The sequence below is a fragment of the Marmota marmota genome, unplaced genomic scaffold (genome assembly GCF_001458135.2).
Source record: "Marmota marmota marmota unplaced genomic scaffold, marMar, whole genome shotgun sequence".
Lineage (NCBI taxonomy): Eukaryota > Metazoa > Chordata > Mammalia > Rodentia > Sciuridae > Marmota > Marmota marmota.
In genome coordinates this window covers 1,994,264-2,006,636 of record NW_025999932.1, presented here as the reverse complement: position 1 = coordinate 2,006,636, position 12,373 = coordinate 1,994,264, and the positions used below count along the sequence as shown (strand labels likewise).

At 43.7% G+C, this 12,373-nt stretch overlaps 1 long non-coding RNA gene across 1 annotated transcript; it reads right to left on the bottom strand.

The window, feature by feature from the left end:
• Positions 1–436: 436 nt before the first annotated feature.
• On the bottom strand, positions 437–12,367 carry LOC107140890. The gene is made up of 2 exons (XR_001503341.2): positions 9,177–12,367; positions 437–4,480 (listed from the first exon to the last, which is right to left on the bottom strand). It is a non-coding gene; the product is annotated as an uncharacterized LOC107140890 (long non-coding RNA).
• Between the last annotated feature and the right edge of the window lie 6 nt (positions 12,368–12,373).

Below are 12,373 nucleotides of genomic sequence, written 5' to 3'. Positions count from 1 at the left end.
AGCCAGTGTGAGTGAGCAATAGCTGGTAATAGTCAAGGAGGGAGCAAGGGGGTGGGCTGTGTAGGCCACTATAGGGGCTTTTGATTATTATCATGCAGCTTTTTTAAAAGACCCATTTTTGGTTTCTAGAAGCATTGAGCAGAAAAAGAGTCCCCATATTCTCTCCCTCCATCCCCAGCTCTCCTGATTATTAACATCTGGTGTGAATGACATACCTGTTAGAACTGGTGAGTAATACTGACTTATTATCAGCATCTAGTTTTCTGCTGCTACAACAGTACCATGGACTGGTGGAAGGACAAACACTGAAATTTATTTGCTCAGGTTGCTGGAGGCTTGCAAGTCCAAGGTCAAGGGACCACATCTGCTAAGGACCTTCATGCTGCATCACAACATGGCAGAAGGGCAAACACACCCTCAAGAGACAGAGGGCAAATCAGGCCAAATTGATGCTTTTTATTAGGAACCCATTCCTGTGATAATGACAAGAATCAGTGCACGAAGGCAGAGCCCCCATGACCACACACCTGCTTAACAGTCCTGCCTCCCAACAGCGGCAGTGGCAGTGGCAGTGCATTTTCATCATGAGCATTGGAGTGGACATTCAGATCACAGCAATGAACTGAAGCCCACGGTTCCTATGATAGTTCATCTTGTACATTGCTTGGTCGTGATAAATGTTCAATGACATATCCACTTTATAGTATTGTATAGCACAGTGTCACTGCCCTAAAATCCTCCGGCCCCTTACGCTCCCTCCCTTCAGCCCTAGACAACTACTGATCTGTCTCCACAGCTTTGTCTTTTCCAGAATGTTATATATTTGAAATCATATAGTTTTTCCCACTGGCTTCTTTCAATATACATTTAAGGTTCCTCCGTCTTTTCATAGTTTGATGGTGCACTTCTTCTTTTTTTTTTTTTTTAATCATTGAATAACATGTTGTTTGATATACCATTATTTGTTTATCCATTCATATCCTGGTAAATTCCAAGATTATGAGTAAAGCTGATAAAGACATCTGCTTACAGATTTTGTGTGGACCTAAGTTCTTAAAAAACTTATTTGGGGGGCTGTGGCTGTGGCTCAGCAGTAGTGCACTTGCCTGGCATGTGTGAGGCACTGGGTTCTATTCTCAGCACCGCATATAAATAAATAAAATAAAGATCTATCAACAACTAGAAGAATGTTTTTAAAAAAACTCATTTGGGTAAATACCAAGGGGCACAATTGCAGGCTTGTATGATAAAGACTACATGTAGCTTATAAGAAACCACCAATTGCCTTCCAATTGGCTGTACCATTTCGTATTTCTGCGGGCATGAATGTGAATTCTTGTTGCTCCACATCCTCACCAGCATTTGGTGTTGTCGGTGTTCTGGATTCTGTTCATTTAAATCTGTGTGTAGTGATACTGTGCTTTAACCTTCATCCCCCTGGTGATGTATAACAGGGAGCATCTTTTCACATGTTTACTTGTGCTATGGTTTGGGAAAGTGTCCCTCAAAGGCCCATGTGTTGAAGGCTTGGTCCCAGCCTATGGTGCTACTGGGAGATGGTATAGCCTTTTAACAGGTGGGGTCCTAGTGGGAGGAAGTCGAGTCACTGGGGCATGTCCTTGAAGTGGGTATTATGATCCTTGCCCTTTCTGCCACATGGTCCTGCCTTGCCACAGGCCTCAAAGTAATAAGAGCCAAATGACCATGGACTGAAACCTCTCAACCATGAGCCAAAGTAAATCCTTCCTCTTTATAACTGATTTACTTCAGGTATTTGTTTCAGTAACAGAAAGCTGACTAACACACTTGGCATCTACGAGTCTTTGTTGTCTCTTCAGGTCTTTTGCCCTTTTTTTTTTTGGTGGTACTGGGGATTGAATCCAGGACTGCTCTACCACAAAACCATACCCCCAAATCTTTTTATTTTTTGAGACAGAGTCTTGCTACATGTTGAGGCTGGCCTTGAACTTGTGATTCTCCTGACTCAGCCTCCAAAGTTGCTGGCATTACAGGTGTGTATTGCCAAGCCTGGCTTCTTTTGCCCATTAATTTTTTTCCTTATTGTTAATTTTTAAGAATTCTTTATATTTAGGATACAAGTCTTTGGCTGTGTGTTTTGCAGATCCTTCTTTTACCAGTCTGTGGTTTGTCTTCTCATTCTCACAGGAATTGGCTTTTTCTCTGCATGAAAAAGTGTGGAACTTTGAAGGGTTTTGGGCAGAGAAGTGATGTGACTTCTGATTTGATGTATAAGCAAGCAGTGAGATACCTCAGTTATATGAACAGACTTCTTGTGTATATACTGGCAGCCTTATCTTCAACTAATGAAGGTTGTTTGTCTAAGTGGTTTTTAAAAATTTTATTTCCTCAAGTATGACTGCTGCGCATCTTATTGAAACTGTGCTCTGTTTACTCAGGTCACATTCTGCCAATAACTTGAGTGTTGGGTGCCAATGAAGTTTCCTATCAGCTTTTGGCCACTTATTGATAATATGAAAGTCCCATTGGCTCTGAATTTTTTCCTGCAGGTTTTTTTTTTTTCTTTAACCTCCTGCAAGCACCCTGGGCTAGTGCTGTTCCTCACCCTCCTCCTGGCTCTTGGCTATCCTCGCTAGGGCAAGGCTTACCTGCTATTTATAGAGATGTGCTTAGCCCTGGTGTCCTCTGCTGTTCCCAACCCCTTAGTTGTTTCTTCCCGAGTGAAGGCCTCCCTTTTGCTTCACTGGATCCTCCGCACAATGTGCCAGTGCTCTCTGCACTCCTTCAGTGACCTCTCAAACATGGACCAAAATGGAACTCTTCCCAAGTGGTCATGTCCCATCTTCTGTAATATGGCTCTGAGGCTTCTCCTTGCCATAAATGCAGCTTCTTGAGCAGTTTAAAAAGCACAGATAGGTTCTTCAGCTGGGAAGAATTGGAACAAAGGCTACTGCCTGGAGTGCCCAGTCACAGATGGTGTCACTGTGTGTGCAGGGGTGTGTGGGAGAGTCCTCAGAAGTGAATCTGAGTAGCAGTCAAACCAAATGGGAAATGGCAGGGCAGCCATCAGCAGTCCTGAGACATCTGAGAACAAAATTTAAATGTGGAATGCCATCAGGGACTGCTGGAGAAGGGATGTTCCCTTGTTCCAGTAACAGAAAGCTGACTAACACACTTGGCATCTACGAGTCTTCTTTGTTGTCTCTTCAGGTCTTTTGCCCTTTTTTTTTGGTGGTACTGGGGATTGAATCCAGGACTGCTCTACCACAAACCCATACCCCCAAATCTTTTTATTTTTTGAGACAGAGTCTCAAACAGCATGTGTGTGAGGTATGCCTGGTCAGTGGGGATGCATGTGCTCACAAGGTGGGCCTCCCTGCACCTAGGGTGCTCACACTGTTGCCACCAGCACACACGGTAAGGACCCACTCTTCCATCGAAGGCCACAGGCCTTCTCCATGTATTCTTCAACAGTGGGTCTTCAGAAATGGAACCATCAGCTATTCTGAGATGGGATCAGGAGACAAAATCAACACCGAGGGAACAGAAGCCAAGTAGAATGGAGCCCAGGCAGCAAGTAATGAGTGGCTCAGATTCACAAAATGCTGTGCTGTAACTCCTGGGCTGTTTTTGTTAAGTTACAAGCATGACTGACATAGGAGGGTGACTGTGCCGTGATGAACAGGCAGAACTTTGAAGACAATCTCTGGCCACAAGACTTCGTCTGAGTTCTTATGAATTTCTAATGTTCTTTGTGTTCCTGAGTCGGGATCCTGCCATGCCTTCTGTCGGCTGAGCCGCTGCCCAATGTCGGCATCCCCAAGGGGCTGACCTCCAACCGTGGCAGCACCTCTGCCTTTCCAGGTTGCTTTCACTTGCCACCTAACGTGCAGCTCCCTGTGTTTATCTAGCATCACTGGGAAAACCTACAGCTTGTGGACAGATTTATTCTAGGTTATGTGATGGGTGCTTTATCCTTCAACATTTTCTTATCCATGTTTGGCATTGGCATGAATTTGGGACAGTTGCCACCAGCTCTGAAGGACTTCACATGCTTTTGGAGTCTGTGGGAACCAAGCCTCAGGGGATAGGAGTTAATTTAAGCAATGCAGCCTTGGTCATCTCCTCCATGTGTCACGTCTCTGGCATATCTGACTCTACATATTTGTAAATCTGGCCAGTTTCAAACTAGTGGAAAAAATTTTGTTTCTCCCTATGTGACTAGCACTCCATATAGGAGCTGGGTTTTGGGGTATGTTGAAGAAAGCAAGCAAAAGAAAGTGCACATTATTAAAAGTTTAATTGTCTTTCAGCAAACTACTGGGTAGTAGGCTATATACTTTTGAGAAGTAGTTTACTTATCTGATATTTAGCAACCAAATCTTTTAATTTTCTGCTTGATGCTTCATTTCTTTTCCAATGGATTTGGAAGACCTGTCCAGTGGATGGATGGCCAAGTGGGCTCCTTTCACCTGTGTTTCACTCCACTTCACAGCATGTCCTGTGGAATAATAGGCAGAGAGCACAATGAAGAAAAGGAGACCGCAGTAGCCTAACTAGAATAAAGCAGTGACTACCATGTAATTGAATATTAGACAAGCCATTAAATGCTAAGTAGGCTTTTAAAGGTAAATTTAGGATTTCAAACCCAGCACTGCATTTTGGTAACCTAGAGATTTTACTTTAATGTAACCTAGAGATTGTATAGAGTTGTTGGTCCATTTTGTGGAAGCACTGCAGTCCATTTAATCTGCTTTCTAAATGGTTTCCTATCTTTGGAATTACATGCTACTCTATTTTCAGCTGCCACCAGGAAGCTCTGCAAGTTAGGGTCGCAGCAGAAAATAGAAGGCCCCAAAACAGAGGCTGGAGTGAGTAATGAGACCATGTATGAAGTATGAAGTGAGGGCAGGGACAAGTAGAACCCTGAGATGGGGCAGTTTCCTGGAAGCCATTATGCCCCTAAATGTGCAGGGACTGGTGGGGAGAAGCAGGAAACTACCAGAGCTAGGAAAGCTGTAGCTGCAGGAGGGGCTTCCTAATGGGAGCTGTTGTCAGTAGAGGAACATGGTTGGCTTTCTGGGTGGAGGCTCTGATGTGCAGTGTTTGTGGATCTCTGAGGTATAAACAGTTCCATTGTGGCTGATTTCAAGCTGCAAGGTGATGTTACTGAAAGCAGAGTAGGGGTGAGACACAGCCAGCTCTGTGAACCTATACCAGCACACAGCCAGTGCCACTTAGCAGGAGGTGCCCCTCCTTCCCAGCCATGGTCTCCTAATGGCTGAAACCGAAGGCCACAGTGCAGGGAGCCTGGGTTATGTGGCCCTCCAAGGGCAGCCTCCCAGAGCAGAGTGCACTAATGACGTATGCAGCATGTCATTCTGAGCAGTCATGTCACCACTAAGTAACAGACCAACCTGAAGTGTTTTCTATTACTTTTCCACTTGAAGGTTATCTCAATTGCTCTGTGATAAGTGACTTTGGTGTTGCATGTTGGTTAGGTTACTTGGTTGACTATTTAACAAGAGGTGCCTGTGGGTTGCCACTAGAGAGCAGATGTCTAATGGGGAGTTGAACTGTGCCCAAGTAGGTCATCATGTGATAGGTGCCACAGCCAGGATGCAGGTTCTCAAAGCAGTTGATTCTCTTCAGCTGGTTGATGAGGCTGTTGATGACAAAGACCTGGGGACCTTTGTTCTGTGGTAAGGAAGTTGTTATTCTAGTGGGAGAAACACCACTTTCTTACTTTCAGTTGGCATATACCACTAGTTCTTGAAGTCTGGTCCTGGTATCATTAGCATCTCCCATGAACTTGGAAGAAATTCAGATTCTTGGGTTCCACCTAAAGCTGTTCCTCCAGTTGATTCTGATGTTATTCCACACCAGTGGTTCTCAAATCCCACTGGAGATTGGAAACAGGTGGGGGATTTCACACACACAAGACTGCAGTGAGAGCCACTGGGAACCAGGGCTGGTGGGGAGTTAGATGGAACTCTGTGGTTCTGTTGTCTTCATTATGGTTGCTAAGGCAGCACCAGGCCTGCTCATTCATTTACCTTGCTGATGCTGCCTGCCTTACTTCTCAAGCAGTTTGTCTTTAAACTATTTGGTACAGGTGATTGAGTCCAGGGACACTTTCCACGGAGCAACATACCTAGCCCCTTGTTATTTTGAGACACTGTCTTACTACGTTGCTTAGGGCTTCGCTAAGTTGCTGAGGCTTGCCTTGAATTTGTGATCCTCTTGCCTCAGCCTCCTGAGCTGCTGGGATTGCAGGTGTGTGCCACTGTGCCTGGCTCTCACTCTTTTTAAACACTTTCCAAGTCTGACTGGAAGAAGGCAGCTGCCTTAATTGGCGCTTTGCAGTGACTCTGGGTGGAGTCGACTGTCCCTGGGCAGCTGTTGAACGCAGAAGGCAGCTGCAAAGGTTTCTAGAATTTGATCCTAGCATTGCCTTGAGATTATGTGGCCAATTTTCACGCAAGACACACCATTCCTCAAATATTAAGCATAATTTTATATTTCTAGGGGAAACTGCAATTGTTTGGAAAGCAGTCTTGGTCTGATTAGTTTTTAATGAAAAAACCTGGAGTTTATTATCAATGGAGAGTTTGGGACAGAACTTCTGGGAAGTTGGGCAGAGTTGGTGGTCACTTGAGTCCTAGAGGTACATGGAGGACAGCCCTTCCTTTCAGTTGTAAAGGCTTTGCCAATGGTGTGAATGGTCTTATGTGGCATTTTGTGGATGAGTTTCCATCACTTTTGGGCAAATACTTGCTGGAATTTAGGGTTTAAGTTTAACTTGGCAAGAAACTGCCAGTTCTTCAGGTAAAACAGTATGCTGTCAAGTCATGAATGAGAGTTCCAACTGTTTTCAGTCTTACCAAGAATGGATATTGTCTGCATTTTCCACATGCCCCATTCTGGTGGGTGTGTAATTTTAGCTGTGATTTTAATTTGCATTTCTGGGATAACTAATAATGTGCTCCCTGCACATCTTCTTTGATAAAGGACAGGACTTCTACCTGTCTTGTTCTGTATCATAATATTCCACTGTTTTTCAATGTAGTTTTACTCATGAATTAAGGTGCCCTTGACTAGGTACCTTTCTTGAACACTCCATAGACTTCTAATATGTCACACTTTGACAGGGTCTTGCTATGAGCTCAACTCATGAGCTCAAGTGAAGTCCTACCTTAGCCTCCTAACTAGATAACAGATGCACACCATCATGCCCAGCTTAAAATGTCACATGTTTGAATATGCAGTTCCACCAGCTTTTTCATCTACCAGGCTCGAGATCACATTTGGTGCTGGATAAGCCTCTAGCCCCACCCTGTCAGTAGTACTTCTGTGGTTCCAAGTGTGCCTCTGTGTGGCTGCACCTGCACCTGCATGTGTATTCTTGCCTCACTGAGGTCAGAGACCTTGTCTCACTCTGCTTTGCATTCCTAGTGCTTGTAACATGATCTGCTATGGAGTCAGGGCTCAAGAAATATTGCTGATAATTTGTAATACATTTGATTCTCCCAACATCTCAATGAGAAAGCCTGTTAGCCTCATTTCTTAAGGTGGAGAATAGGTATTATAAAATTACCTATTATACTTAGGTTTCACTGGGTATTTTTTTTTAAGGGTAAGGATCCAGAGGGGTCACATGACTTGTCCTAGATGACATATTAGAGAGCCAGGCACTACTTATTTACTATAAAGTTTGAATCTTTAATACAAGTTTTCCAAACAGGTTTGTTCTTTGAAGTAGCAAGCTATATGCACCCAGATCTGCATACAGGAAGACTTTTAAGAGCTTTGTGGGCACTGCATAGTTTCCAGGGAGTCAATTTCCAGACCCTTGGCCTGCATATACTTATCTGCAGCTGACTGGTGTGAGATGGTGCCTGTGGTGTTTTGCCTCCTCTTCATAATAGCCTTCTCTCACTTTGCACAAAAAGGCAGACCTTTCACCCACTTGTTGTCCTCTTAAGGTGTGGTGCTGCAAGATGGAAAACCTGAAGGCCACGTAACAAAGGGATAACTAGACTAGGGTTCTGAGGTGTCAGTGACGGTTTTGCAACTCTAGGGTCTCCACTACTTAGTTTTCACATAAACTGAAGGAGACTCTAGTCAAGTTATTAAATAATGATTTAAAAACATTTATGATAGGTCATATCTGGATTTTGGCCATGCAATTCAGAAAGCTTCAGCTTTATTTTATTTTTAGGTGTTGGAGAATGAACTCATATGCTAATAAGCATGTATTCTGTGTGGGCAGTGTGCTCACCACTGAGCTACACCCGAGCTCCTAATTCAGAAGGCTTCAATGAATTAAGTTACATCACAAAATTACTTTCATATCCATGTGCTTATCTTTGTGAACAAAATTTCTCATGTGTGTAAAAAAGCCCCAGTCAGGAAAGCACTGATGTTAGACTACATCTCATTCTAGCAGAAAAGTGATAATTGTCCATGGGCAAATGAGTTAATTAAAAGAGGAAGCCCCATATTTCTCATTAAGATACACATTTCCAATTGTTTTGCTTTTTATATTTAATAATTATCAAAAACTATAGTATATCATTTCTATCATTTGTGTACTCATGATAGTTAAGTCAGAAGAAAAATCTTAACAATGAGGTCCTTTCAGCTGAAAAATCTTAAGTGTAGAATAAATTCTTGTTACTGTGGTAGCTCTGTTCCATAGTTATCTCAATCACTATATTCTCCATGACTGAGACATTGCTTCTAGGGGAGACACAGGATTACGTTTGTCTAAGAGTCTGGTGACAATACTTTGTCAATCAATGAATACATGATCTTGTTTTATGTTTTGTTTAAAGATGGCTAATATTTATTACAAACAGCTGTAGAGAGGATTTCTTTATAATGAACACAGTTTCAATTACAGCATATATAATATGCTCTACCATGGCTGTACTAGTTGAACTCTTCCACTGAGTCATATATACACACCATACATATACAGAATGCTCATAAAGACAGTAAGCAAAGCACTGTGAACACATACTATATAATATGAAATGCAAATGAAGTTCTGAAAAAAGCACTGAGCAAGTTAGGCATTTAAAATTGTATAAAAATGTTAACAGTTTACTGTAGATGGAACTGCAGGAGGTGTGGTTTAACCCCAAGACCTTGGCTTGCCTGTGAAGACCAAATGGTGGACTGGTGGAACTTACCTGGAGAGAGGAAACGTCAAGGAGATGGGATGTTGTGATCCAGCAGTTCTATCTTTTGCATCTTTCCCTCTAAAATTGGCTAGAAAAACTGCTTCAGCTTTGTTTGCCTGTTTTCTCCTCAAATCTTTAAGCATTTCTGAATAAGGGACAAATGCAGTGGAGGTGAGGCGCTTAAATGTGAGACTGCGTTCAAGCATAGGGTCACATTCTTCCATGTCACTGAAAATTTTTTCCAGGGCAGAATTCCACTCTGATATTTTGGCTGCTGTAAGAGGAATAATTCTTGGAGTCATGGGCTGGCTGACATCACTATCTTGACTTTCATCACTGATTCTGATACCATGTTTTACCATCTCATCCAGATTTTTGTTGGTGGGTTCTACTGCCTTCTCTGCCAAAATTTCCTCCACATCTTCTTCCCTCATGTCATTGAAACCCTTTCCACTTATTTGTTGTGCGGTACACATTATGTTTTTGACATGTTATGTTTTTTATATTTTCTGTAACACCTTCAAAGCCTTCAAAAGTTTTCACACAATTTGGCCAAACACTTTCCCAGCAGTTATTGATAATAGTCTGTTTGATGTTATCCCAAGCTGTGCCAACATAATCAATAACATTGCAGATAGTCACTGATTTCCAGTAATCTAACATGGTGGCTTCTTGGTTGGCAGCAAGTGTCTCACAAGCTTTACTGGACAGCTCTCTCATGTACTGTGCCTTGAAAGCTTTTATTATGCCTTGATTGAGGGGCTGGATGAGAGGTGTAGTATTGGGGGGCATGAAAAGAACTTCCACATTGGGGTGGGCATTTTCTATTTCTTCATGGCAATGAACTGGGGCATTATCCAAAATTAATAAAACCCTAAAGGCAAAGTTTTTGCTCTGGAGATAGCATTCTACTTCTGGGACAAAGCAATTGTGGAACCAATCCCAGAATATTTCAGATGCCATCCATGCTTTTTGGTTCCATCTCAGTGGAGTGGCATACAGTTCAAATTCTTCCCTTTAAGTGCACCATTAGGGGCTTGCATTTAAAGTTGCCCTTAGCATTGGTGCATAGCAGCAAGGTTGTATGATCTTTGAGTATTTTAGAATCAGGATCCTGGGAAGTTTTTTGCATCACGTAAGTTCATTTGCCAACATTCTTGTAAAACAAGCCAATCACATCGGCATTGAAAACGTGCTCTTCAACATAACCCTTTTCATGTATAACACTCAACGGTACTTTTTAAATTCTTCTGCGGCTTCCTGGTGTGCAGAACCATCCTCGACTGCAAGTTTAAAGTTTTTCATGCTGTATCATCTTTTGAAACGTGCAAGCCAGCCTGCACTAGCTGAGAATGATTTAACATGTTCCTGACCCTGGGTTACGTGACTGTAAATTTTTTTGGCTTTCAGCCTCACAACAATGCTTTCCACTATACTTTTTTTGTTGATCATCATCTCATGAATCCACAAATTTAGCTGCTTTTCCATGGCTTCGTCACGTACTACAGATGTTACTTTAGCGCTCTCTGGAGCAGCCTCACTCACAGACCTGCAAATATCTTCTTCCTTTTTCTGGATGTATCGTATTGTTGACTCATTAACATTGAACTCACGGCCAACAGCACTATAACTCATGCCCAAACGGAGCTTTCCTAGCACATGAATTTTTTCTGTAAGACACATCACAACTTTCTTACGCTTAGGAATGCTAGGCAGCACTTTAGCACTACTCTTGGAGGCCATTTAAAACAGCAAAATCACCAAACGAAGGTACAAAAATCAAAAAACGTTTCCTAGACTGTGTAAAGGATATTGTTTATAGTTATATATTGTTTATAGAGAACTAACAAGAAAGCAGAGCTTGGCCTTCTTCAAGTCCCACTGGGACATGCACACAAATTGATTAGAGTTTCTCACTGCTCTGCACTTGTCCATAAATGCCTGAGAATGTGCCATGAGTATCTGTTTTGTGATTACATATGTATGGGTGTCTTGCAAAAAAGATGCCGTGATCAGTAAGGCTTTAAAGCATAAAGATACATTAGCATACAGTTCTGCGGGATGAATAGAATAGGAATGACTTAAAGGAGAAAATGATGTTTGCCTTTGAAAGAAGAGTTTTTTCATAAATTTCTTAAGATGGAGAATGGGTATCATATCTCTACTGTATTTAAGATTCCATTGGGTATTTTTTTAAAAAGGTATAACCTGAATTTTAAAATGCTGTTATCAGAATGTCGGAAATTATATCCTTTCCAAATATTTAAAATGATGGCAAGAAAATTCAGATGTCAACTACACATGTGGTGTATATTCCCAGAAAATTCTTCCAGGGTAGAGAGAAGCACAGTGCATGAGGTGGCGGCTTTGGTTTTGGTGTTCTACTCTTCACTTTTACTGACAAAAATAAATCTGTTCAGCGTGGAGGGAAACGTGCTAGCCTTGTCTCTAGGGCTTTTCAAACCTCACTTCCTCTCTTATGGCATCGATAAACACCCTGGTTTTGATTGGTAATTTTAAAAGATCCAGGACTCCTGAGCAGCCCGATGGAGTGAGTGCCGTTGATTTCTCCCCGCAGGGCAGCGGCTCCACACGCTGCAAGTCTGGACGATGTGTGGGTGTAAATAGCAACGCTCGGTTCTGACGCAGTTCAGAACGGAAAGGATCTGATTTAAAAATGACCCTTGGGTCTAAAAACGAGCCGCCGCCGGGACGTCTCGGGCTCCCCCGCGGTGCTGGTCGCAGGTTTCCCGGCCCGGGTCGGCCGGGCGCCGTCTCCGCTCGGCGCCCCGCAGTGGCCACCGCTCCGCGGGCGTCTCGGCGCCGCCGGGCGGTGGCCTAGGCGGCTGTTGGGGCTAATCGCCCACGAAGCGCACGGCCTGCATTCGGGAAAGAGGACATCGCACTTTAGCCCAACGCGCCTATTACCTTGCTAACCGTTTCAAGTTAGGCAGGAGACTAAAATCGCACTCTCCATGAACCCAGGTGAGAAAGCAGGGGCGTCGGGGATGCTCGGCCGCCGCGGCCGTTCTCCCGGCTCCCTCCGGGCGGGCGGCAGGGGAGCAGGCGCTGGGGACCGGCCGAGAGCGGCGGCGCGGCGGGCAAGGACCCGGCGCCGGCCGGAAGAGGCCCCTGCGGCGGCGGGGCGCGGTCTGATGGCGTCACTACCGGCGCCGGCCCACTTCCGGGTGAGGGCAGGGACGGAG